We start from the raw sequence: 26879 nt of genomic DNA, 5'->3' as shown, positions 1-26879 counted from the left end.
GATCTTCAAGGTGGTATGAAATGTTAAACTAAGAGTTAAAGGGGTATTCTCAAAAAAGAAACATAGATAGAGATGTGAAATGTTTAGCCAGGTGAGAGTAAATAAAAGGCTGTTTTAGAATGATAGCTTTTCCAAACGTGCATGTAAGAGTGTGTTAGCAAGACTGCAGAGCCTCTTTGGATATGACTCAGAAAGCTGTTTCTATTTAATTAGGCAGGAAAATTGTGATACAATCATATTTGCCTTAGAGTAACAAGACTGTTCAGTAAAATGCATTGAATGTTAGAGCTGTTGCAGAAGGAAAAGTGAAGCAAGCATAAACTTTAACTGATTTATTTTATTTTATAATATTTTTTTTCTCTTTCTTTTTACAATGAATGCATTTTTACTATTTCTTATATGATCTTTACTGGTCATTTTCTTCCTTCTGGAACTGGTTGACTCTAGTTACACTGCTTTATGACTAAATATAAAATTGCCTGTGAAGTTAGCAAAGCCTGTTAAATAAGCTGTCAAAACACAAACCATTTCATACCTTAAAGCTCAGTAAGAAAGACAATTTTATCCAACTTAAGATTAAAGTCTTTCAGTGTCACCTTGTTGGACAGCCTGGAGATAGATTGCATACAGCTACTGTTCATTATGATGCATCTGTAGGCTATTCAATTTCAATAATAAATGGTGAAAGAAATATCACAGACTTAACAAAACTGGCATGATAAAAGGGTTTTCTTCAGGAACACGTTTTAAACTAAAATGAAAAGATTATAAATGGACTTCATAGTATAGTATTACAGTAGGAATTGGGTAGATACTTGTCAGACATCTTTCTGTGTGACAGAGAATTGAGGGTTTCATAAAGATGAGAATATAGTGCTTTGAGTGAGAACCTCATGTACTGCAGAGCAAGTATTCAACATGTTATCTTTGCATTTCTACCACGGGCTCCCTTCTCAAGTCCAACCAAAGGTAATTTTTATAAGATGAGAAGTTCATATTACACACGTAACGTGTATTTCATGTGCACTCACTGATAGAGCGAGAACTGGCCGAAAGGTACCAAATTTAAATATTGGCTGTAACTAACAGAAGCAGGCTTTATATTTCAGTGGGAATAATTTTATCTTAATAATGCTAGAAATTCTGACCATCAGTTTTTTCTTTAAAATTCAGCTATCAGAATCTAACCCTGTTTACATTAACGACAAAGAACAGACAGAATCTGATTTTCCTGGGTTCTTATTTACGTACTTGACTTAAGCAGCCTCCTGGCCAGAGAATATTAATGTCAGAAGGTTTTTAAATATGTTTTTTTCAGATTAGAGTTCCTATGGCAACAGTAAACTTTTTTGGTAATCAATACTAGCAAAAGCATTAGCACTTTGAACTGTGATGGTTGTACTAGTCCGTATTTGCTGAAGCACAGATGAGTACTGACATTTTCAAAATGATCCAATTATAGATCAGTGATACCTTGTATAGAGGTTTTGAGATTATTAAACTCAATAATATAATTCGGAGTAAAAATGTAATAAATAATTAGGAAAAGAAATAGAAGGGAAAACATTAAGCCAAGCATGGTTCACTTGCAAGAAGAAAACTTTGGTTTTACCCCCATCACCATCCTAATGTTCTATCAGGAGGAAGTTCTGTTATGGAGATACTCCCTAGCTTCAAAGTAGTCTTTGATTAAATAAGAACGGTAAAGCAGGCCGGTATAAGACAAATTGAAAATAGTGCAAGAACAGCAGTAAAAATGAGAAAGTCTTACATTTGTGTCTAATTTCAGACTGAAATTTATGGAGTGAAAAGAGAAACTGAAAATAAACTCAAGGCATTTCATTATGCGGAATTCATTATATAGAACTGCACTATTTGGTTTAACAACAATAAAAAGCATAAAATGCTTGTATAAAAAAAAAAAAAGCAACATTTCTTCTCAGATCCCTGGATGTAAGCCATGTACATTGTGTAAATGCATACTTTGGCAAAACAATAATAGGGTCAAGAATAAAGATCTATGCAAAAGTCAGATAATATATACTATAGCAGCAAATGTGTCATATTGAAAGTGGAAAATAATAAAAAAAAAAATAACAAAGGACAGATTTCATCCTTTTTTAAATCCTTCCTTCCTTCACTTCAGAAATATTATTTATAATTAGTTTTCTATTTACATTGACATTGTTCAAATCAACAAAGCTAAATGAAATAGAAGGATGACAAACAAAATAGTTTGGAGCACTAATGTACTAATGCGAGAATTCCTCTTAAATTTTATTAGATTTAGCTGACTCCAAAGATTAATGTTGTCAGTGCTATTAAAATGTAGCAACTGGTGGAAGATTAAATATGAGTGTAGTTTCAGTGGAGAACATTAAACTTCAGCAGTTTTTAATACAAAGCAAACAGTACTGAAAATAATTACTATTGTAGATGGCAACAAAAGAGAAAGGCATTTAAAGGATCTGAAACCAGTTGCAAAATGTTCTGTGGGCTTGCCTAAGACAATGAGAGGGGCTTTTTTGCTTTTGGGGAGTAGAAAGCCATTAATCTTCTGTAGAGCTTAAAGCAGATAGAATTTTAGAGGCAGTATTTTTCCTTGAGAGATTTGAAGTTAAACCTAGTTGGTTCTGAGCATCAGCTGTAGTTTATCTGCTAGTCAAGCCCCTTGGGGTTAAGATCTTATTGATCTTGAGGGATCTCCTGCCTTATAGGGTGAATTGCTGTTTTAACAATAAATACTTTTTAAAATATATGCTCTACAGTGAGGGAAGGGTGATTAAGACTAAAAAACTTGAAAGCTATTGCTGAAATTTGCAAGCATTCATTGCTATGGCTATAATTAAAATCCTGAATGATAATCAAGCTTTTAGGCCAACTCATTCCATCCATGAAAAAAAACAAATACCAGTTTATTCCAAAAACATTGTCTTCAGCACATTTTGTTGTTTATCAAAACAAATACTGATGTAAACGCTATGTTGATTTTGTTAATTATATTCGCACCAATGTACCAGACAGCATTCTTTCAGAATATTAATATCTTTATGCAGATTAGAGAAGGTTTTTTAGAAATAACTAATCTGCCTCAAACCATTAGTCTGTTTTATGGGGTGAAGCAATTCAATTTCAACTGAGTTCAGGATGACAGTCCTAGTTACTACAGTCATTACCTGATCCTTCAGATGGGGTGGATTGGGTTCATAGTTCATGACTTGCGAGACTCATATTTTCAAATTTTCATGTGGGCCTCATTCAATACATACTTAAAGAACAGACCAGAATCAGAACTGATTCTCGTTCTCATTTTCAGGCTTTTAGCAGTCCTGTACTCACAGGACTCACCCACCCTTGTTTGTCATGCCCCTTCCCCTTTGTCATACTCCAGTATCGTTCCTTTCCATACCAAGTTGGATAGGGAAAAATACATAGTCCAGGGAACAGATCTCTTAGTCTCTGAGAAATAGTTTTTATTAAATCACTGGGTTTTACTGTAGTTATTCATCCAATTACTAGGCTTATGATATGATATTCATCTAGTCTGTCAAATTCCTAATGATGAGGGGAGAATTTCATGGGTCCACTGCCATGTCTGTTCCTAAATGGCTTTGTGTAACTTAGACATCAGCAGAAAATATTGCATTTTCTGTCCTTGAGCAAGTTATTTTCTGGGACTATTTTGGGGATATTCCTAGCTTTTCCTAGGATTTCTCCTATTGGAGAAAGTGAATTTTGCCCTTTCTCCCATTCTTTTAATCCTGGTATTGCAAAGAAAACCAGGAGGAATTGCTGATAATAGCATTAACAGCACTAATAAGCTTGTAAACAATCTTTGTTTTAGGTATTTATGTGCCTGTGAAGGCAGATTTAAGGGATCTTTTTAGGGATCTCTTGAACTAAATCTGGAAGCTCCTTGTGCTCCATTTTCAGCTTTGCTCAACTCCTGGCATGGGATGTTCTCTGGGATTGAAGCTAAGTGTAGTAGTAGACAGAAGTCCCTCAGGTGGTGTGGTGACTGAATGGTCAGAGTTTTGAGTTGGTTCTTATACAAGTCATTCTGCAGTGTTTGTTGTACTGAAATATTTCACAAAGGCAGTAGTGTTTAAGGAAAAAGTGTGTCATGAGCTATGTGGGTTCCAAAGAAAAAGACCAGAGATAGACATTCAGATTTCAGATGGATAAAATAAATGAAATGAAATGAAATGAATGAAATAAAATAAAATGAATAAAATAAAATAAAATAAAATAAAAACAGTGAGGCAAATTTTACCTCTGGTTTCATTCCAGTGACAGTTAAAAACAAACATAGGATTTTATCTCTACTGTGCATTTCAACAGATATGTAGATGCTTCATCTTAATAACTGTTCCCTTGATTATAAAAACAGCTTCTTGAGGATTGTGTGATTCTTTAAACTGGAAACACTGTCAGACCAACTTGGAGTTTTTTAAAACAGAATTATATTCTGGCTGTTAATGTTTGTTGAAATAATACAAATGTCTTTGGGACAAATACAAAAGTTTGCCTTAGTTTTCAGAAATAATCTTTCATAAGTAAAATAAAAAGTAAGTGTTCCATTTTGGAAAACAAGTTTTGTGTGTGTTTTTTTAACAAGAATGAAATAGTGGTCTAGTCTAAATCTTTTAGGTTAATCATTCCAAATTAAAAGTATAAATCTAGATGAACAATAAGTAGTTAAGTTGTTTCCAGGTATTCCTTCAGCACACTATTAATATTTGTTGTATAAGATTTCGTGGAAAGTAAGTCTTTCTAATGCAGCTTGTTTTGTTTGAGGTGTCTGTGTTACACAGTAATGTAATCGGTTAAGAAATAGATCTACTGAAGAGCTTTGAAAAAATTGGAGGAAGTAGAAAATTCTTCAAAACAAGCTGTCAGGAAACTGTTGTGCAGCCTTCTAGAGATAGTCAGTTTGTGCAACAATGACTTTTTTTAAAGTACAAAGGTCTATTGAAGCATGAAACAGAGACTTCTGTCTGGCTTTTAAAAATAGGCCAGGTTGGAGGAGGTACAGAAACCCTGACAGCTTACATAAAAGAAGGAGCACATTTTAGGGAAAGAGATGATTGGGAGGACCCGAGATGAGGTTTAGAAGTCATTGTTGCATTGATGTTTAACGTCCTTTGTCAATGCAAGGATAAGGGACAGTTGGGTTGTGTTTACACCATAAACACTAGAACAAATGAAAGGCTGGATTTATTAGCTCAGCCATGAGCTGTTCACAGAGCTTTTTGTTCGGTGCATTGTGTTGTGAGTTTAGTAGAACAGAGCACATTAGTTCTGTGTGATGATAATGAACTCAGAGCAGAGTATGAACTAGATGAGGGGAACCATGGGACTCACAGTAATAGTTTCATAAGCATGCTGCCGTTTTCCTGCATCTGCATTACGTTTCACAAAGACATTAAAATAGGTTGTTTCCAAACAATGAGTTTCCTAAACTGAACAAATCCATTTAAACATAAGCTAGCTCTTTTGCTGTTACAACATAATAATAATAACGACCCTATTGGTACCTCTTAAAATACAGTTATAACTATATTTCTAAGTCTCTTGTGACTTAACGCTTCTCACAGCATGAACAGTACTGGCAGTCAATTAAAATGCTGAAGGACGATTTAACTATAGGAGTAGATGAACCAAACAGATGAAAGAAGTGTAATTATTATTTCTTATCTAGGAAATACTGCTTCAAACAAAATATATTTAAAAGAAGCATTGCTGAGATATTTACATGGGGAGAAAATGTAGAGATTTCTGAATGACTAACTTCTTATTCCTTATAATTTCAAACAAGGCCTCTAACTGATTGATTCCTCTTGGAAACTAATTGTTTCTTAGCAATTCAATAACAGAGATCAGCAAAATAATTTTCAGTATCTATTTAAGCCATACAGGACTCAAGTATCTCCCTTCTTCATGAAGATGGTTCCAAACTCTACATTAAAAATAGGAAGAAAATTTTATATCAAATAGTCTCGTTCCACTTCTGTCTTTTGTTGAATAAGAAAAGACAAATACATTTGTATTCTTTATGAACTACTATTATTTTTATCTGACTTCAGATGCATAGAGCCAAATACCTAAGGCTGTTAAAGGAATGTCCAATTTATCTTCCAGAGTATATGCTAAGACAAAATCCAAAATTATTTTTAACTTGCTCTAGAATAGTTAAGACTGCTCTACTTCCTTAAATTTTATGTCCTGCTGAGGTGTCATAAATGGGGAAAAAAAAACTCTCTCTGTCCTTTCTGTCCTGTTTAGTGTGGTATATTAGATGTATTTCTGCTGGTCTTCACAGTTGAAAATTTACCCCATTATAGTGAGAACCTAAATGTGTTTTTAGCTATAAAATATGAGGCAAAAAATCAACCCTATTTCTTTCAATGAATTCTCAGATGAGGAATTTTATTGGTAAAACTTCAAAACTTGTGGGAATGGCATTCGGACTACAGGCCTAGTTAAATACATTTTACACCAAAAATAGTCTTGCTGAGATGTTCTTAATGATTTAAAAAACAGGTGTAGGTGAGAACAAGTATCCAAGAGTCAACAGTAATTATTCATAACTTGCTGTTTAAGCATTTTGTATCTTTAGTAGGTTACATCATGGTACACATTATGCATTTGATCTCACTATGTGCAGAAAATTTTATGCTTCTAGGAATAAAAATGGTTAGTACTTCGATTTCCTGTGTTTTCCATTTCTACTACTACGTTATATATAAATCTTCAAAAATATATGTGATTGAATAAATGAGTTCTTTCACTATGCATATGTAGAGATCTAAATTTGTGCACAGTAGCTTTTCTAGTGCAGTAATGTCAGAGTTCAAAAATTAATTATTTATACATGGTATATTAAATGAAAATATCTGTCATCAAACTGTGTCAGCAATGCTGCATTCATTTCCATGGCTTTTTTTTGTGTGTGTAGACAAATTTTAGACAAATACTCAGACTTCTTAATTACAGAAAAAAAAAAAATTGAAGTATGACCTAACCCTACTTCCATATACTAATTTTATATGAAAGGATTAAGAGTGGTCTTTGGAAAGCAATCCCAGTTCTCTCATTAAGTCACCACTGCTTCTCACAGGCAGCTTTGATCTCCTATTTGCAAAAATCATGCAGCCTTTTCTTTCTTTAATAGAGGTTTTGTACTGGATATTTGTAGGAAACTACATAATATATTCAAATTCTTACTTAACATTTACTGAAAGACTGTAATCCATACAAGATGAATAAACAACCAAATAAGAAAAACTCAGAATATCTGAGTAAAAGATGAATAATAAATGCATGCTTCACTGTCAAAATATCGCTGACTTTCAGGACACAGCAAAATTTCTGAAGAAGTACTGAAAGTCAGGTTCCAAAAAAGCCTCCAGACATTTTCAAGGCTTACGTAGAATTACTTCTTACACATATTCTACCTCTGCTCAGCTTCACCGTATTTCTTCCTAACCCTGTGATGTAGTTAGATACTCATTGCCAATCACTCTCATCATCTGCATTCACTTTAGTCATACCGACTGGTTCACCATTGGCAAAAGTCTGTAAAACCATGAAATTTGAAGAGAATTATAGGCTTCTTGCTCTTGACTCCTTTGCAAGCTGCTTGTTCTTCATCAATAGTGGATACAATGGAGGAGAGAGCCACAAAATTGAGGTGACCCAGGTAAACTGGCTTAAAGACAGTAAACTGAAAGATGTTACAGTACTACAGCCAGACATGTTGAGGGAAGTGATGTCCTGAGTGCTTTGGGATGGCTAGGTTTTGAACCAGTAGTGTGGAAAGGATTTTTTTGAGGTCTGATTGAAAGATAGTGGAATGCTTAGAAAAAGGAACTAGTTTATCTACAGTTAGTGAAAAGAAATAGAAAGATGTATCATCAGATCTTCACCTCACAAAGCATTCCTGTGTGTTTATCCAGAAGTTTCACTGAACAGTTATGAACATAAAATGAAAAAGCGTTATGGTGACATACAGAAGTATGGATTAAGTCAGCAATCAAAAGCTGAATGTGGGCTAATTTCTTATGTTTTCAAAGACATTTTTTCATTATGCCTCCTAAAACAACAATGGAAATTAAAATAGAATCTAATTAAATTTCAAATTACTTGAATAGTATATCCTCAAAAGCACCAAAGCTTATAGCCATTGTAGATTATTTATCTGTTATGTTATTTTGCATGCTCTAAACAATTTTCTTTGACTATCAGTAACTCCTTTTATGAACGATAGCATACAACTTGCTTGTTGTATTATACGAGTGGTTTCAATATGCTCCCAGTATCTCTAGAGACTCAGTGTTTGTTATATCAGCTATTGCAAGTTGATAACAGTGTCACATGTTCTTTTCCATTTTAATGTAGTGTCATACAAGCTGTTGTACAAGTTTCCATGTCTCAGACTTCTTAATACCGTCCAATTATTTTGAAATTCTAAAGATACTGATACAACCAAAATGAACCAAAGAAACATTGACAATGTGAAGAGTAGGCACAGAAAATAATAATAATAAAAAAAAAATAATAATAATAATTAGAACTGAAACAGTGTGGGATTATAACGTACAAGTTTTGTGTACCTGATTTGTAAAAACATTTTTATAAAATTAAGATACCTAAATCCCCTAAACTAAAAGTTGAAATATTATTTGCACTGGAGCTTGCTTTGCTCTTTTGAGTTTTCCTGGGGGGTGGTTTTTGACATTTGTTTGTATCTCTCCATATCAGACAATAAAGGCACACTAAATCCTATTGTACCAGGTTGCCTGTGAGTCATTTACTGTTTTGCACTCCCAAATCCATGACTTGCAGCAGTTCAAAGAACATGAGAACATTTCGCCCTGTATTGGAAACATTTAACAATCTGTTCAGCCCACATCTGAAATAAAATATTGGCTAGATATTTTCTACAGTATTAATAAACCAGACTGTTCTGAGATGTATCCGATCTAAAGCATAAAGAGATATGTGTCCATACCTCAGTCTGAACCAAGTGATACCTCATTGTTTTCCCCTGCAAGACTGCGAACCAAGTAGACTGTTGGTTCTCTTCTACAGTTCTTATGGTCATAAAAGTATAAATAAATAGGAATAAAAAATAAAAATTCAGTCTTGTCCCAGATTTTGTTACATGTTTGCCAGTGATTATTAAAGGTCACTAATTGAGAATTTGTTATGTAACTATTTATTGCAAGGTCATATTGTTGCTGTTACTGTCCTGTCTTTATGTATCTTATTTTATTAAAATTTCATTCTAGCTGACCCTGCTTAAAGAGGAATGTTGGGCTAGGTGGACTAGGACCTCCAGAGGACCCTTTTAGCCTGATTTAGCCTGTTTTTTAATTTCTCCACATGTAATTGGAAAGATCCCTGAAATACACTGGCAATCCAGCATCTTTAATTATGCTTTAGGTCTTACTTTATTTGTACTGATCAAAAATATCCCAAAATGACCTTTTTAAATTGAAAATCATTCCAGAGTTACAGAGCAAAATTAGCCCACTACTCAAGTCAGGAAGTAAGTCATATATTTAAGAATTCATGGGCTTTCACCAAAGCTAAGCAGACTGCTGCCCTAAAATACATGGTGGTGTTTTGTTTTGGTTTGGTTTGTGCATATTTTTGCAGATTATTTATAGCACAGAATTATTTGTAGTGTATACTCCAGAATTTTTGAGATATGCTGGATTTGCATACAGGAAAAAATGAGAAAGCATTGGCCAGACTATCTGCTGCTATAACAGATGCATATATATATTCTTTGGTAAGGGAAAGAGAGACGGATGCAAATTCTTCCATTCCATTGACCTTGTTCAGTGAGCCTGATCTAGATTATGTTATACCAATCATCTTGCAGTTGGATCTGGTTGTAAATATAATATGACATACAGACTTTGATGGAGCTGATTTACCCTTCTGGGTACTTACATTTCAGTCTGTGGGATGAATCTGGGGGCTTTTTCTGTCTAAAAATCCTGAATGTGCAGTGTAGAGAGAGACAGAAAAAAACATAGCTCCTCCAAGGGATGATGTTACTAGATATTATTGTTCCTTGGACATTTTCTGTGTAATTTATCGTATCTTCGGTTAATGGAACAAAACTGACATTGTCTTATTATTCGACAAGATAATTATCCAGCATATAGTAAAAAAGGTTTTATGTCAAGACTTTGTATTTTCATAAAAGAAACAGAAGTAGACAATCCTGTTCCTTTTCTGAACCAAATACTAAAATGTATTGTACTGAATTGTACTGAAATGTATGCACACTTCAGATTGTTCAATCTTATTGATATAGAAGTCAAATAACTAATCCCACCTCATCTGTGTTTGAAGACTCATTGTGCCAAATTTTGAAATACAGCTGCTGAACATACAGTTACCCTAAGTTTTCATTTATCCATGTATACCCAAAAGCAAGGTAAGTACTGCTAAACTGTGAAAATAGGTATTGAACAGTTTGGTCCAATATAAAGTGGTGGGATAGCATGGCAATTTAGAATCATCTAATACTTTCAAAATTATTTCAGATAAATGAGTATAGGCTAAATATAAGATGTTTAATTTAGCACCAGTGTAGGATAGCAGCATTTTGTAAAAGGGAATTAACTGGAATTTTACAATAGTTGTATATAACATGTATATTTTGCATAGAGATTACTCATGTCATTGGTGCTCTGAGAGTAATTTTGTTTCTTCCTCTCTAAAATGGACATCTGTGGATTTGGTTTTTCCACATACTCTGTCATCACTGCGGATTTTGATCTTTTATATTTGTGGAGAACATATTTGACTCCACACAGATTCAAATCAAGGAGCACAGGTCTCACCAGAACAGACTGTTAAGGGACCCTGCTTTGCACAGCTGTAAATGTGTTAGCAAATGGTTTGCAAACGGGGAGTGGTCAGTCCTCCAGGAGTTATAGGCATGTAGTCTGTCAGTTCTTGGTTTCCTACCTTAGAATCTCTTCCAATGAATACAGAAAACATGCTAGATATGGTAAGAATGTGCAGAAGATGATACTTAAAATGATGCATCACCTTGTTCTGTGCTGGGTGTTTCCTGAAGGTGTTTCTTTGTCTGCTAGTATTTTATAGTTTAGCTCCAGGTGTGATTAAAGTTAATATGGTGTTTTTGCAGTCTGAAATTGTTCAGATTTTAACAAACATAGATATATTTCTTAACTGTAGGACTAAAAAGAAATACATATATTGACTATTTTCCAGTAGGTTGCAAAATATATCTATTAACAGTACAACGAACAGTCAAACTAAAGAAGTGTTTAAAAATAAACTGCCAGGCTAGTAGATCTTACAGTGGAGCCTAAACCTTACAGTTATCTAAGCAGTATTTATAGGAAGAGCAAGGCGAAATACAAACTTCCTCATCCAAACTTATTCCTCACACCTGATCCAATGGAAGTCATCTCTACTGCACAAGAGAATTAGGCAAGATGATCACTTTTTATTGATGCTCCCAGCAAGGTGGTAGTTATTTTTACACGAACTCTTCTTGAGAAAATTATCTGAATCTCACTTTACGTAGGCATTTGAGTACTTAGTTGTCATCACTACCTACGCAGCTTTGCGATACCCAGTGCTTAAAAAAAAGATAAAACCATCTAAATATATATAAATGTCATGAAACTTGGAGGTAACTGGATTGTTTTCTTCATGTTTTTCCCTTTTTTAACTCCTTCCACTAAATCTGTGCTTTAGAGCAGTTACTGAGGCACTCTCCAGGCATGCTTTGCCGTATCCTGCCTCTGCATGGGAGGAAACCGTGCAGTGCCACATTGCTTTATGCATTCAGGTTGCCTTTCAAAAGGACAGCTGGAAAATAAGCCAGTACTACAACCCTCCAGTCAGTCCCCCAGTGTGCACAACGGGCAGGCTCAGTGCTTTTGGGATGCTGCCAGGAGGGCCTCTGGAAGGCAGAGCATCTGTGCCCTGCAGAATCAGGCCAGACCCAGAGAGTGGGCCATGTGACTCGGGGGAACCCCTCACAGCATTGCCAAGGGAAGCATGATGAATTACAGAAATAAAAACAAAGCCACAGAGAGCATCTTTCATGTTTGCTGATGTAATCATATCTCCCAACTAATTTGTGTAATTTGTCCTTCTCCTTTCGACAAAATCATGCTTAAATTGCTTCTATCGTTATGTCCTACTCTTTGATTCTGTTACATTCCTCTTTTCTTGCCATCAAATTTATCTGCATCAACCACAGTCATTTTAGCATTCTTGAGGTTATCAAGCTTTATGAATGAGAATACTTTAAATAAACTGTTTTTTTTTCCTCACTGAGGAGATGTTTTATAAAGATCCACTTCCTCTGTTCATGTACAATAAACTAAAGCCTACTTCAGAAATGTTGTAAGCGTTTAGGCATGTGAGTACACTATCTAGTTGAATCTTTCTTAATGAAATCATTTATTTATCTACACTGTAAATTAAGGTTATGGTCAGGAATACATGATACTGTAATTTAAACCAGAAAGTGGTGTGAGGGAAAAGATACAAACAGTGAACAATGGAGAAGGGAGAGCAGGTATACAGAGACAAGCACCCAGTTGAGTGAAAGATTGCAGTCATGCTGATTATCCACCTAGGGTATTGCTTCTTCCTGGCTTGCTCTTTTTTGTATTCCTGATAGCAGACATTGTAGGACATACTCACTTTGCCTAGCTTTATGAGCCTTCTGAGTGTAATTCAGAACAACAGGCCTAATATAATTGCCCTTAAATCACCCTCTGGAGGAGCCTCTCTTTTTCCACTGAGGAATATAGAGAGTTTTGTTTCAGATTATTGGTATCTGGAATTAAACAGTATGAATATTCCATATAATGTACTTCTCCCTCTTTCCCACCGTGTTTTCAGATAAGCCTCAAAAGCATCTGTCAAACTGAGGGCATTCCAGTAATATTTAGTTGTATAAGACATAACGCAACTCTAATTGCAGCAGCTATGATTTCTAACGTTTATTTTTAACTTTGAGAGATTTTATTTTAATTAAACTGGACAATGAACGATACAGCTGATGGAAGGGTTGTTAGTATATTCCCCTGTGTGAGGAGATATTTTTCTCTTAATTTGACCAATAGTATGGCGATAAAATTACAATTACTTAAATGTTAATAAGTATTTTCTCTTCACTCAAACAAGCAGCTATTTTACCTTATTACCTGAAATTTAAATTATTAATGAGGCTAAATTTCTTTGGAAGCTGACCCTAATATACATGTTCTAAATTGCACTATTGTAATTAAGGCATTCATTATATTTAGTGCCTGTATAGTCAAGTATTTCAAGGTTAAAAATGCAGATTTCAAAGCACAATCTTTCTCTCTACCCACACACAGATTATGTGTTGCATATGAGGAGTAGATGTTTCCTTTTCTGCATATCAGCTCCCAAAGGGAGTGCTCCACCCCCTTGTCAAAACCTGGGCAGGCTCAGACGTGAGACCCTTTACAGAGGTGTACTCTGCCCTTTCATCAAGAGGGACTCCTAAAAGATTTTGGCCGCATCATTGGCATTTCTCTGCAGTCTGTAAAAAGCAGCAAAGTCAGCTGCTACAGCTTTTCTAAGATGTATTGTTTCCGTGATAAGCTCCTGGTTTTCCTATGAGTTATTCCAAACACTCAAATAATAAACATGCAAAAGATATGTCAACATAGGAACCAAATTAAATTTTTTATCCTACCTTTTAGAAGTCTGAAATGGAAGTAGCCAACTTCCAGATAATGGCACAGTGCCGCAAAAGGATCTTGAGTTGTGGAAGGCTTTGAAATAAAAGAATTGTCAACAGACGCGTATGTTCTCATGTTTCAGTGACAGATTATTTTAGAGAACTCTCTAGCCCATTTCCTATTTCCTTTGCCCTTGGTCTGCTGAGTAATATCTGTATTTTCCCCTAAAACAGCATATCTTCCTCTCTAGGAGGAAATTTCTGATAAATGTTTTCCATTGAACTTCCTTCAACATCTACATTAAATAATGCCTTTACCAAAGATCATTTCCTGAGGTCTTTACTTTCAGCTTTCTGAACAACATGTAGCCTCAAGATTGTGTTGTGCCTGACTACTACCACTGTGTGTTTCTTGGGATTGTAGGAAATTTTCCAATCTCTAAATGTAAATATTTCAGAAATTGCTCCAGAAATCGTTACTTGTCTGTTCTGTAGGGGCTAACTAATTTAAAATTTAATTTTATTTAATTTTAATTTAATTTTTTAATTTTGGAACTACCATAACAAATAATTTAATTGGAAAATGCTGAAATAGGATGACATCAAGAAAGAAAATTCCACTTAATTTTTATTCCATATTTCCAGTTTGGTTGGGAACATGTTCCAACAGGATACAGTTATGTAAAAATTTATCCAAATAGTTTTGATTCCTTAAATAGTATCTGACCTCTGTAGAGTTTAGTGTTAGCACTCATGAGTAGATCAGAATATGATGGCACTTCTCTTGCTTCTCATTTGAGGGTTGTAATAGTGGTATGCTCTTTAAAGCACAAATTGTTTTTTCTTCAGAAGCTGAGGTGGTTTTAATAGACACGTGATAGAATGTGGTATGTACCTCTGACTTTTTTATCTGTTTATTTAGTTGCCTTCTGGATTAAAATGGCCACGTAAGAAAGGTAAATACAGCTTTGAATTTCATTCCTGCTTTCTGACAAGCATATATAAAAAAGGTAAAGCAACTAAAAATTGGTCCAGCTTAAACCAGATACCTTGGTTTAAGTTAATATCTTTAGACACAGAAGTAGACTGTAAAAGCTCACTGGAACTTATAATTGATTTTGGTTTTGTTTTCCTAAAATTGCACCCAAAAGCCTAGCGGGATGAGGCATCTTTTTTACATCTTTGTTCTATAGCCTCTTTCTTGTGTTAACTGAATGTTGCAAGAGAAAATTGCTGGAAATCAGCATGGCCTGTTATGAAGTCTGCTTTAGTAAACATGAAAGATTATCTTCTTTTTTTTTCCCCCCATGTCCATAGTCAATAGTGATGAGAAAGAATGAAAATTGCTGTAAATAATTTAAAAATAAAATTCTTAATCATATGTCACACTGGAAAGGAATGAAGAATCCACCAGACACTTACAATGTTAGTGACCTTGAATCAAATGATAACGTGCTCCAAGAAAAGGTACCTGACCTCTGAGTTCATATGGCAATGTACAACAGTACCCTGTGCAAATGGGGGGGGAAGTAAAATGAGTAAATATCTTAACTCTTAAATATCTAAGCATTATACCCAGAAATCTTGAACTTCCTTGAAATGTTAGATAGACTTCCCACAAGATGGTTGCAAAGCTAAGGAATAAAAATTATTGAGTTACAGCTGGAACTGTAACTACTTATTTTTTATAATGTAAGAATGATGTTTGAGGATAAAGATAAAGCACGTAGTATAATGCTGAGTAATTTGTGTTGTGCTATTTGTAGGCAGTTATTATTTCAGGAGACCAGAGGAGAATGCATTAAGATGAATAATAGTGAGGTTGTTTGATAAAGGCTTTCATTTATTTTACAGAATAACATTCAACAATATTGCTAAAACTATTTTCAGTTTAGGGTTATTATCCTTTTAGTCACACTGTTTAATAACTTTGCATTTACAATATCTATTTTTTTTTTTATGTGCACATTTCATTGGCAGCTAATGATTCATTAGAGTTTTATCGGGAAAATAAAATTGGCAAGTGAGTTACACTTATGTTGGAATTAAATTTATGTTAAGAAAATGTTAAAGCAATCCTTTCAAGACAATGTATGAAAAGTTGCCTTCTAAGTTGATTCATAAAATTCTAGTAGTATAAGTTTCTTATCAAAGCACACTTTATAAATAATTCTAAAGTAGATCTTGATTGTGTTGTAATATTCACCAAAAAGGTCTATCTTGGAAAGTTGTTTTTCTTCCAAAAAAAAAAAAAAAAAATTAATGCCTTCACAATAACCTTTCTTCTTTTCCTAAGTTTCTCTCCCGCTAACAACCGCTATTTGACTCCAGATGAATGCTTCTCAGTGTTAGATATGATTCTATTAATATTGCAGAAGTATTGTTTTATCATTAATGCATTTCATCATGTAACTAGCATCATTTTCTCCTACAGAAAAAAACGTAAAATGTTTTATCTTTTCAACGTGGTTTATAAGTACATTCTTCATTGGAGAAGTTACAAAGAATTACACCTAGTGTAATGTATTTTAGGTTATATACTGATGCACAAGTTGTCCAAAACTGTTGTAGCACTTGATAAAGAACTGTAGTGCTGGATTACCAATAATTATTTTTAAATCTCAGCAAATTTTCTTGTAAAACTCTGTAATTAATATTATACAGCGCTGTAAGCCTGCTGCTTTATTACCCTTCTTATCAAAGTGTGGAAATATAAAGTATTGATTTTTTGTTTGGTTTGTGTGTTCTGAAAACAAAGGAGAAATGTCATTTTTGAATACCGAGGATATATTCCCATTGCTTTATTGATTTTAAATTAAATAAAAGGTATGTAAGGCAATAGTTTAAATTGCTTTGGGGAAAAATAAATGCTACTGAAATTAAAAAAAAGAAAAAAATCAAGTAATGCCATTGCAAATAATTTATCACAAGTTCATCTTTCCAGCTGAGCTTTCAAAAAATCTGTCATTGGATTCAAGGCAGTGTACTATCCATAATATTTGTTGCACAAACTTTAACATTATGGGCCAGTACAGATTGACACTAAAAAAAAGAGCAGTACGGTTCACTATTATTTCAATTACTTGGTGGTTCATTATTTTCTTTTTATTATTATTTTAATGTCTTGAACTTCTTTTGGATGTTGATTTTGGAGATGCCCACCAACTTGGATATTACAAGTAAAAACAACAATGGAGCTCCTGTTCCCTCTTCTTCACAGCGTGTATGCTGCATGTTCATGACCATTCATTTTAGGTTCTCTAAATGGTTATCTAATTGTTAATTACCTATTTTTTGTTGCCTGTGCCATTAGTTGTTAGTTTTTGATTTTGTTTTAGAGCTTTCACAATATTTTTTACCCTGCAAAAAGAAAGAAGCATTTCTATAATTGTTTTTTGTCTTTTGGCTTATTTAACTAGTAAGAATACTTCTGGCAATCATCGGTGCTGCCAGTCCAATCAATAAAAGATCTAATACGTAGACATGAGAGGATGCTGTATAGGAGCCTATAGCTAGATTGTAGTAAAATATGAATGTCCAGAGCTGTAAAACAGATGGGGGGGGGGGGGGGGGGGGGGAGGAAGGAAAGAATAAAAGAAGAAAATCGATATCCTTTCCATAAGATTGCTCATCAGGATTTCCTGATTTTGATTTGAAAGCAGAGAGTTAAATATTTTGAATTTCTTGGATCCATGGACTAATTCATGGTCTCCTAGTTCCCTGTTTCTTTCTTTCTGTTTACTTATCATAGTGTTTGGGATATATATTATTAACTGAGTTGAGTTATGAGCAATATTACCTGGAGAACACAAAAAAATTTTGTTTTGCCACGCAAACGCATGCATATATATTTACTCTTAAATTCTTACTGAGCTGGGAATGCAGTGATGCTTGTGTTGTTTACATAAAGGTGCCATTTAATGATTAAAAAATATATATGGTCGAAGGGCACCTTGAATGGTAGTGTACTTTGATACCAAAGAAGAGGGATCAAATACTGTAATTCCTGATAGATGATGTCTGATTTGTTCTCAGATTCTTCCAGTTTGTTCTCATCATTATTTCTTGGTCATCCACTATGTATTTGTAGATTATTCCCTTTTTCTTCATGGAAGTATTTGAGAATGAAACATATCTTCTCTTTTCTAGTCTAGAGTAAACCCAATTCCTGCAGCCTTTTTTTTTTTTACCTGCAGTTTCTTCGCATATGAGATCCTGCAGACCCAAACACCCGAATCAGTCTCTCTGCTATACTTCAGATCCTCTCCAATTGGCCCATGTTTCTCTTGCAATGCAATAACCAAAATCATCTCATTAAAAGGTGTACAGAGTAGGCTGGGTAAATTACTCTGTGTCTTGATTCTCTACTAATGTATGAATATACTGTTATCCATCTCACAGCAATAAATGTGTTTTATGTAAACTACGTGAAAGGAGTTGGAACTGCATTTTAGATGAAACTCTCAGGTTGTGAGGACATTGAAATTCAAAGATTTCTTACTTCCTGTACCCCAATTTTGTCCCACTATTAATAATTTATTTTTAAATTTTGTATTTGCTAGTTAAAGCAAATGTTAATTATTCATAAAGGCCCTTTGTTTAAATACCTGAAATTTTAACATAGGAGAAAGGAAGCCACCTGCTGATGAGAGATAGAAAGTAGTGTTCTAGCATAAATGCTTTATAGTAGAGACAGCTTTATAGCAGAGATAATATGCAGAAAGGAATTCTATATTTAAGTGCATTTGAAAGTAAATTTGTTACACCTGTTCTACAGCCACCATAGTGTTTGATACAGTGTTTGAGCATGTTGATATACTGTGAGATCAGTTTTTAGTAAACGAGATGTAGCATTCATTTTCTATGGCATAGAACTGAACAGTGCTGAAAAATCTGAAGTGTTCAGCAATGAAATTCAGTAAGCCTAGAAGCTTTAAAAAATGAGAAATATTTTTTAGATCCATAGCTCTGGATTTATATTTTCCTCTGCTTTTCTTTAATGGTGGTCTCCAGAAATGTAACGCTCTTATATGAACTGTGAGGAGTTTCTGTAATCCCAGGGTGATAAGAATTTAACTACTGTTACTAAATAAGTGCTGTAAACGGACAAGAGGTAGAAACATGGGTAGAGATTCTAATAATAGATATTCCTATATATAACATTTAGAGTTCTTCAAGTTTACAGTTACTTACATGTATATGTGTATGAGGTAAGAAGCCTCTGCAGGACTAGTCAAATAGACCTGGCAGATTTGGGAAGACAGGAAAACTAATCACATATTTCTAATCTTTCTAATTTTGCTGACCATATGCTTTCTGCCCAGCAAATTCAGGTCATCTAATGAGGCTTTCAAACTAGCTTACAAGTTGTTGAGCTCTTTCCATACACAGTGATCAAAAACTCACTGTATCAGTTGGGTAGAAATTAGCATCTGCCATCTGTCTTCATTGTGATAGTTATCACCACATTGCTTAAGTGGAGAAAAAAATATCCTCGATGTAGATGCAATTGGATTTCATTTCCTTCTACTAGTGCTTGGGAAAAGGAAAACCCAAAAAAGTATTAGGAACATAAAAATCAGAGATCAAAACAGCCTGTTGATAGAGAAGAGCATTTATTTTTAACATTAGTTGGCTATCTTGTTGAAACACAAAATGAAAATTTTATCATGAAAACTTATCTAATGCTGTCCTGCCATAAAATAATTATCTGCAAAATGTTTTCTGTTATTTCCCATGTTCCTATTCTAATACATTTATAAACTTGTCCATCATCTTGGCATACTTAATTAAAAAAAATATTTTCCCAAATGATATTTTAACTCTAGGTAAATTTTCACATGTCCATCAGAACTGATTAAAAATTGAAAAAACATAATCACTTAATGCTAACATTCATTCATAGCAAGACCATGCAAGTGTAAAGACTGTTTGGAGAGGAAAGAACTTGAGTAATTAAGGTAACTTAGTTGAATGGGTGAGATTTGACAGTGAGACAAGGAAGGAAGAGTCAGGACAGCCTGATGAGGAAGATGAATTTTCAGGCAAAGGGTACAGTAAAAGTGTTATGAAGTTGCGTTCAGGGAAACGGCTTCCTTCTTTCTTCTATTAATATCACTGTTATATTCACAAAAACAGGTCTCTATCTTCATTAATAAATAGGATCAAAGATAAATCTTCTGTCAATCTCCTGCCTAATCACAGTAAGTTGCTAGACTGTGATTTTTGTCTATTAATGAAAGAGGCATATCCTTAAAGCCAAGGGTTTAGCTGATTCCAGACTACTGTTTTAGGTGTAAATAACCTAATTCATAAAACTGTGATTGTGATTATAAAACAAAATGCTTTTCTCCACAGCCATTTTGTGTATCAAAACCATCTCTGTGTGCTACTAGTACATATCAAAGAAATACAACCTGTTTAAATTTGTAGTGGGTGGAAATCGATTTAATTTTCAGTCTTGATATAATACTGTAGCTACATTATGGCCCATGTTGTAAAGTACTATTTCATGTGTAACAAATCTTAGAACACTGAGGAGCACTGAGAACAAACAGTGTAATAAGCTGTTTTTGTTTCTGAATTTGTGTTAGCAGAATTTCATAGCTTACAATTTCTTTTTAGAATGAATGTTATTCAAGATGGGATTTTGTCATGTTGCAGGGTGAATAAGCATTCGCTACAAAGGTTTTATCACTTATGAATAGATAGAAATAATATTATGGGAGTTCACAGAGTTGAAGAATAACAAGCAGAAGGTTATAAAATGCTGAGTTGCTGTAATGTGAAAAATTAATCGTTTATACAACAGCCTGAGTGAGTGAGCTGCCATGGCAACTGTTGCAAAAGATACATTCGCTAATAAGATTTCCTGTCACATTAAAATACATTTAGGAAGCTTTTGCTGCAGAACTGTACTTCTAAATGTATGTATTTTGCTACCAGTCATCAGCACGCTTCAGCTGCAACATTGTAGGACGCTATTTACATTCAGACATTCCTTCTGTGCTACTTCAGTTCAAGCAGATAGTTTTCATATGGTCAAATTTTGATGGATGTCCTGTTTAGTTGTAAGGCAGGCAATGGTTTAAATAAGCAAGTGGTATTTTTTGATCTTTACCATCAGCTAGTAACATAAAATTTGTCTAGCTGATTTTCTTACCTGTAATACTGGCATATGTTATTTAGCAACTTGGGAATGGTGTTACCAGTCAGCCCCCAAAACATGTAATTGAATGGGATTCTTAAGAGCAATATATTAAATAGCAAAGTAACTTTACGCATCTTTTTTTTTTTTTTTTTGAAAATCTAGGAACACAAAGAGAGAGTTTATAATTATGTTTTAAGCTTCTCTATCTTGCATCAGACATTCCTACACTTCGTGTGATTGTACTAGTTTAGGCATAATCTATAACTGTGCCTAAATAAAATTCTTGCAGATTTTGATTCAAGTGTTGGTTCATGGATGGCTTTTAATTTTTAACTGAAGGGGTCCCTCTGCTGGATCATTTCATAATTCATTGGACAAGTTTAGGGGTTTATGTTTGAAATGCTAAGTGTACCATTAGTAATCTTGAGTATTTTCAGGATGATGCAAATAACAATTCATTGCATTAGTGAATCCACCTGTCTCCATATGATTTTAGAAATCACTTTTATAAGGACGTGCACAAAAAATGATTATTCTATTTTTCTAACATTTTTATGATGAATAAAATACAGTACGATGTACTATATTTGAAGAATTTGACAAGAAGAATAATACTTCTCTTTTAAATTTGTATGCTTAAATTTGCCTGAGTGAAGGAATGTCCTTTACTTTGTTTAGAGCATAACTCCATTTTTGAGTTAATTGCCTATAAATCTTTCAAAGATATCTAGGAGATTAATGCATACAATTTTAATGTTTATCAATATCATTTTTTAGTGAATATGAGAGGTGTGTTCTAAACATGAATATTGGCATTGGGCTGGGATTTTGAAGACCTAGGTTCAGTTTTGGGTGACTTTGATCAGAATTTGTATAAAATACAAATATAAAACCACTGAAATGCTAATGAAAAAATACGTAGATAATTAGATGAATAATACTTTGATCACATATGGATTTCTGTTCACTTCTTTAAATGTTTAAAAGTTTCCCACTGTTCACTACCATGCTAAGAGTTTGAGTGCAACTCCTTATAATGAAAACTGTTACCTTTGAAGAATTGTTTTTATTAAAAAATAGGATTGTGGAATTCTTAATGAATCATGTAGCAATTTCATATTGTGTGTGATAAGTATTCAAATAAAAAAGCTTTCTTTATTTAGCTAAGCAAATTGAGCCTTAACTGCAGTTTCTCACACATTTTGGGCCAATAAGAAAAGTGATATAGACTTTAAAAACTCACGTCCTGTTGTGGCCAAGTCCACAGAGTTCATCAGGACAAATCATACGCTCTCCTTCTGTAAAGACTTATCTTCCCCTACACAGGTCTTCTAATCACCTTCCATTTAACATGACAGCCCGTTACATTATAAATCTGCCAGTCTCTGATGGAGCATATGGATCTGTGTGCATTCAAGACAGCTAATGCCTGACTTTAGCTCTGGGTCCTGGAGCTGTGACTTTATAGAGTTTACTTGTCAAAATGGCTGTCACTTTCTCAGTAAATGACCACTCCCCAGCTATCATTCTCTTCTTGGGAGATTTGATGTAGAGTGTGTCAGGAGTGTATCAGAGATATACATTTATATCCTCCTCCACTGATGAGAGTACTCACAGTGAACACATTCATAAGAACTTGGGAGCACAGTCAGACAAGCCATCAGCCCAGGGCAGAGGTTTTTAAGTAGTGGTTCCTTCACATCAGGATGCTTAGGCTTTTTTCTGTCCAAGGACACGACTCCATTCTAGTTTGCTGAGAAGCAATGAAGTTGTGAGTGTGGAATATCACCAGTGAAGCCTATTTCTAAGCAATTAATATATTCGTCTCTTCCAGCACTACTGTGAGCAGTTTCAACAGGAATCCTCGTCCATGTGAGCAGACATTTCCTACAGCTCCTATAAATGCAGCCATCTGCTTATAGGTTTGCTTGCTACCAAGTCCAAAACAGTATTGCAGATTTTGCTTAAAAACAGGATCAGGCCTTTCTGTTCAGCCATTCTTGCTGAAAAGTCTTGAAAGAGTTCTGTATGCTCTTCCGTTGATTCTCTTTCTTTTGTAGATTATCTGAAATATTTAGAAGGTGAGGGCACATGTGATGGTTAATAGGCCATGCTTCTTCTTCTTGTTATTCTTTTATAGGTTATACAGGATACAACATCGTAGGTTTGCCCTTTATTCTTCCTGACCTTACTGTCCCAATTGTTACTACCTTCTCTAGTCCAGATTAGGATGTACAAAGCCAAAAACTTTAAATAAGCTATATAGCATCTCAGCATCTGCACTCCTTCCCAGATTGTTCAGTGTGCTTCTGGACAGCACTACAATTGTATTTTATACTATCAGATTTCATTCGATTTTTGTAAAAATACTGCCTGTAGAACATCAAATTAAAAACTACTTGTTACCTCTTCACACTGCAAGAAAGGTGAAAGCAAAAATGTATTCATTCAGCACCAGAGCACAGGGGCTATTTCAGTGGTTTGGAAGATTTTGTTATCTAGATACCATCGTGTAGGCTAAATAAGCTGCAAAATAAACTCTCTCCTTCCACACCCTCAACCCCAGCAGATTTCTGCTGGATGAAAACCATCACCTCTATGTACTTCTGTTCTATTTTTCCTCTTAAACTAAAGGTCAAAAGAAGGTTCAAGTTGGATGGGATTACCATTATACTGATCAGCATGTTCTATACCTCAGCTGTTTAGATCACTAATATCAGGTTTTTGCTATTTCCAGACCTCTTACCTTTACAGCAAAAGAGGACTCTGCAACCCAGCCTGGAAAAGCTATGCACACTAGCATGGTGAATAATCTGCTGGTTACTGTAGACCATATATTTCAAGGTATTATTTTGCAATTTAGGAGACACTCAACTCTGAGATTACTCATTTTATTTGGTACCATAAATATGTAACAGAAACCAAAACAGCACCTTTTACTGCTCACTGTTCATTTGGTTATTATTTCAATCAGGAAAGATGCTTTGAAGTCAGTTGTAAACCTAAACATCAAAAATAAATTTGAGTAGACATGTAGGGAAAAATCTAATTACTACTTGTAGGCTGTAATTTTCTTCCTGATTGGGAAAGAAATCCAAAACACTCTAATATTTAGGAAACAAAACCTACTTTGCCTCAGAACTTCCAGAAGGAAAGTGCCAATCTCCCTTTGTTTAAGCTCCATCACAAGTATTCAGCTCCTGCTGTTTGAATTGTATGTATCTAAATATCTAATATTGTTTGTACCCAAATTCTCTAGGAGGGCAGGAACATATCAAAGCGAAGCAGCAATTACTTGCATAGCAGAAGCTGCGTGCCATTCTGTTAAGTCTCCTATGAGTACACATGCAGAGCTGATCATGAAAACTAGTTGACAGTGATTAAAATGTTCCTTTGAGACATTTGCAAGACAGGGTATGTGGAGAGATTCCTCAGCACTGCCCACTTATGCTGGGTAGTGCTGCCCTGGGTGTGGGGGTAGCTAAGCTAAAATACCTGAACTGTTACAGATTACTTCTTCAAATGCAGATTTTTTTACTCATCATTTGGTGTTTCTAGAAAAAAGGAGAATAAATACTAAGGCATATACAATAAATACTGACAGAGACCTGCCTGGCATAACAGTTCCTCCAGCATGTCATAACAAGTGCTGTGGGGATGAAAATGAAGTCCTTATCCCTCATTGCCTAGGCTATTTGCAGGAATAGCAAGAAGGCAGGGCTAGGGAAAAGTAGCAGCCTGGTGTCATGTGCTTACTGCCATCTACTGCTTCCCTTATTGCAAGTGGGCTGCTTAAGGGAACAGGGGGCAGAAAATGCGGATTATATGCTTCATAAGAAGTAGAAAACTCAGTACCGGCACCTGCTATTGAAGAAGGTGGGCATTTTGAAGATCTGAAGAATCCAGATGGAGAGAAGCTGCTTCACGGAAGCAATCTCCTGCTAACACCTGTGTACAGAAGGGCCAGAGGGAGGGCGATTCTGCAAGTGTTGTGCTGAAGCCTGGGAGGAAGCCTAGCTGAGCGGGGTGGGTTTGACCGTGGCCAGCTGCCAGGCCCCCACCCCACTATGCTCTCACTCAGGGGGAGAGAATAAGAAAAAAATTGTGGATCAAGATAGACAGGGAGAATGCTTACCAATTACCATCAAGGGCAAAACACACTCAACTTGGAGAAAATTAATTTATTGCTAATTAAGACAGAGTCAGTTGGTGAGAAGCAAAGACGAACTAAACCACCCTCCTCTCCTTCCCCTCTACCCACCCTTTTCCCAGGCTCAATGTCACACTGTTCCCCCTCCTCTGCCTTCCTTCTCCTGCAAGTGGCACAGGAGGAATGGGGGCTGGGGCCAGCCCTTACCAGCTCCTCTCTGCTACTGCTGTTTCCTTATCACACATTTCCCCTGCTCCCGTGTTGGACTCTCCACAGGCTCTGTCAGGAAATATCCACCTGCTTCCCCATGGGCTGCAGGGGGAATCCCTGCTCAGTGGCCTGCAGCACTTCCTCCCCTCTTCCTTCTCTGGCCTTGGCTGTTGTCCCACTTTTGCCCTCACTTCTCATTGTTGGGCAGTGTTTTGCCCCTGCTCCAACACTCCAGTTGCTGCCAGGCCTAGCGCTGCAGCCCAGGCCCAGACGGAACCTCAGAGAGTCCCTGCAGCCACACCGCTGCCAAAACTGGGCACCTCCACCCAATACACCACGATACTCCAGTGCAGTCTCCTCAGTCTTTCCCTCCAGAAGCACTGAAGTGCGTTATGTGTGATTCCACCACCAGCAACAGTGAAGGGTGTAGCTCCTTCAGCACTGCCAGGTGTTAGAGCAGCTGGGGGGCAGGTGTAAGCCTCCAAAGCACAGCAGAGGGGGTGAGGTTATATCAGGTGCAGACAGCTCCGCCAAGGAGACTTGCTGGTGAGGATCTGTATTCCATAGAAAATATTTGCTAACTGGTGTTTTTTGTTTTTTTTCAAGTTTGTTCTCTCATCCTTCTGTCTGCTGCTAATGTTCTTTTTTTGGTAAGGTTGCTTTTTAGTAGTGAGTTTTGTCTGGGGGGGGAGGGGGTGTCAGGAAAGTGGTTTAGTTTTCTCAGGCTTCAAAGAAAACTTCCGATACTGTCATTTCTGCAGCCAAGAACATGTAGCAGAGGCATCAAAAGAACCAGGTGGAGGGTGAGAGGTGGGAGGGGAAAAGCACACCAAAAAAATGTCTTTTTAAAGACTGAGGCATCCCATAAGAATTTGCAAAACCGGTATTTACATAGGGAACGATAACTAAGAAATCTGAACTCTGTTTTGTGAGTTTGTCAATGTAAAGAGTTGTCCAATTAAATGAATATAGGGAGGGCCTCTCTGAAGCTCCGGTAAATTGAAGAACTTTTTTATCTTCAAGGATGTTAGCACACGTTGAAGTGTTGTTTTGAATTGGAGTTTCAGAGTTTGTCTAATTTCACACTCAAGAATTATATAAAATACAAAAATGGTTGGGTGTGCGTTGAAATGTCATATGTGCTGCATGACATAAAAACCGAGGGAAAAAAACAGGCTTTTGTCACCTACTAATGAAGCTGGACACTTGAGGCAAATTCTTTATATAATCCAAAGCCACTACTATTACCTTGCTTGAGTATCCAGTTATTTAAAGAATAAATGCAAACTCTGACCCACAAAGGTAAATAGGTTTATATGTCTAAATCAATATGCCTAAGTATAATATTGACATTTAGATTTAGAAAGTAATTCATAGTAAGTTTAGACTCAAGCTTTAAGTAATCTGTAATGAGCTGATGTTTATCTTCTGCTGTTGTAATTGGAAATAGTGACATTTTAGTTTTCCTCACACACATCTGTATTAGCCAGATAGAACTGATAGTTGTCATTTCCACAAGGACAAATTTATTGAACAAAAAAATATGGCAGAAGAATCTTGTACCCATTTAAATTTCCTTGAAAGAAAAATTCAGAAAAGACTGAAATTTCCAGAAAGGGAGGGTAGGAGCATGCTAACAAGGT

The 26879-nt window shown here is 35.4% G+C and overlaps 1 protein-coding gene and 1 long non-coding RNA gene across 3 annotated transcripts in view; one reads left to right on the top strand and one right to left on the bottom strand.

Annotated features, from left to right (window-relative positions):
* Positions 1-13861, bottom strand: part of KLHL4 (kelch like family member 4) — an 81818-nt gene extending 67957 nt beyond the window's left edge. The window contains exon 1 of one of the 2 annotated variants that reach the window (XM_040572666.1): positions 13742-13861. The gene's annotated coding sequence lies outside the window, so the exon portion shown is untranslated. The remainder of the gene's footprint in view (positions 1-13741) is intronic. The other variant, XM_040572667.1, reaches the window with a different exon arrangement.
* The window catches only part of LOC121077422, a 363360-nt gene that overhangs the window by 226360 nt on the left and 110121 nt on the right, over positions 1-26879 (top strand). The window lies entirely within an intron of this gene.

The sequence above is a fragment of the Cygnus olor genome, chromosome 13 (genome assembly GCF_009769625.2).
Source record: "Cygnus olor isolate bCygOlo1 chromosome 13, bCygOlo1.pri.v2, whole genome shotgun sequence".
NCBI classification, from domain to species: Eukaryota; Metazoa; Chordata; class Aves; order Anseriformes; family Anatidae; genus Cygnus; species Cygnus olor.
The sequence above is the reverse complement of the archived record's forward strand: the minus strand, read 5'-3'. Positions and strand labels throughout refer to the sequence as shown.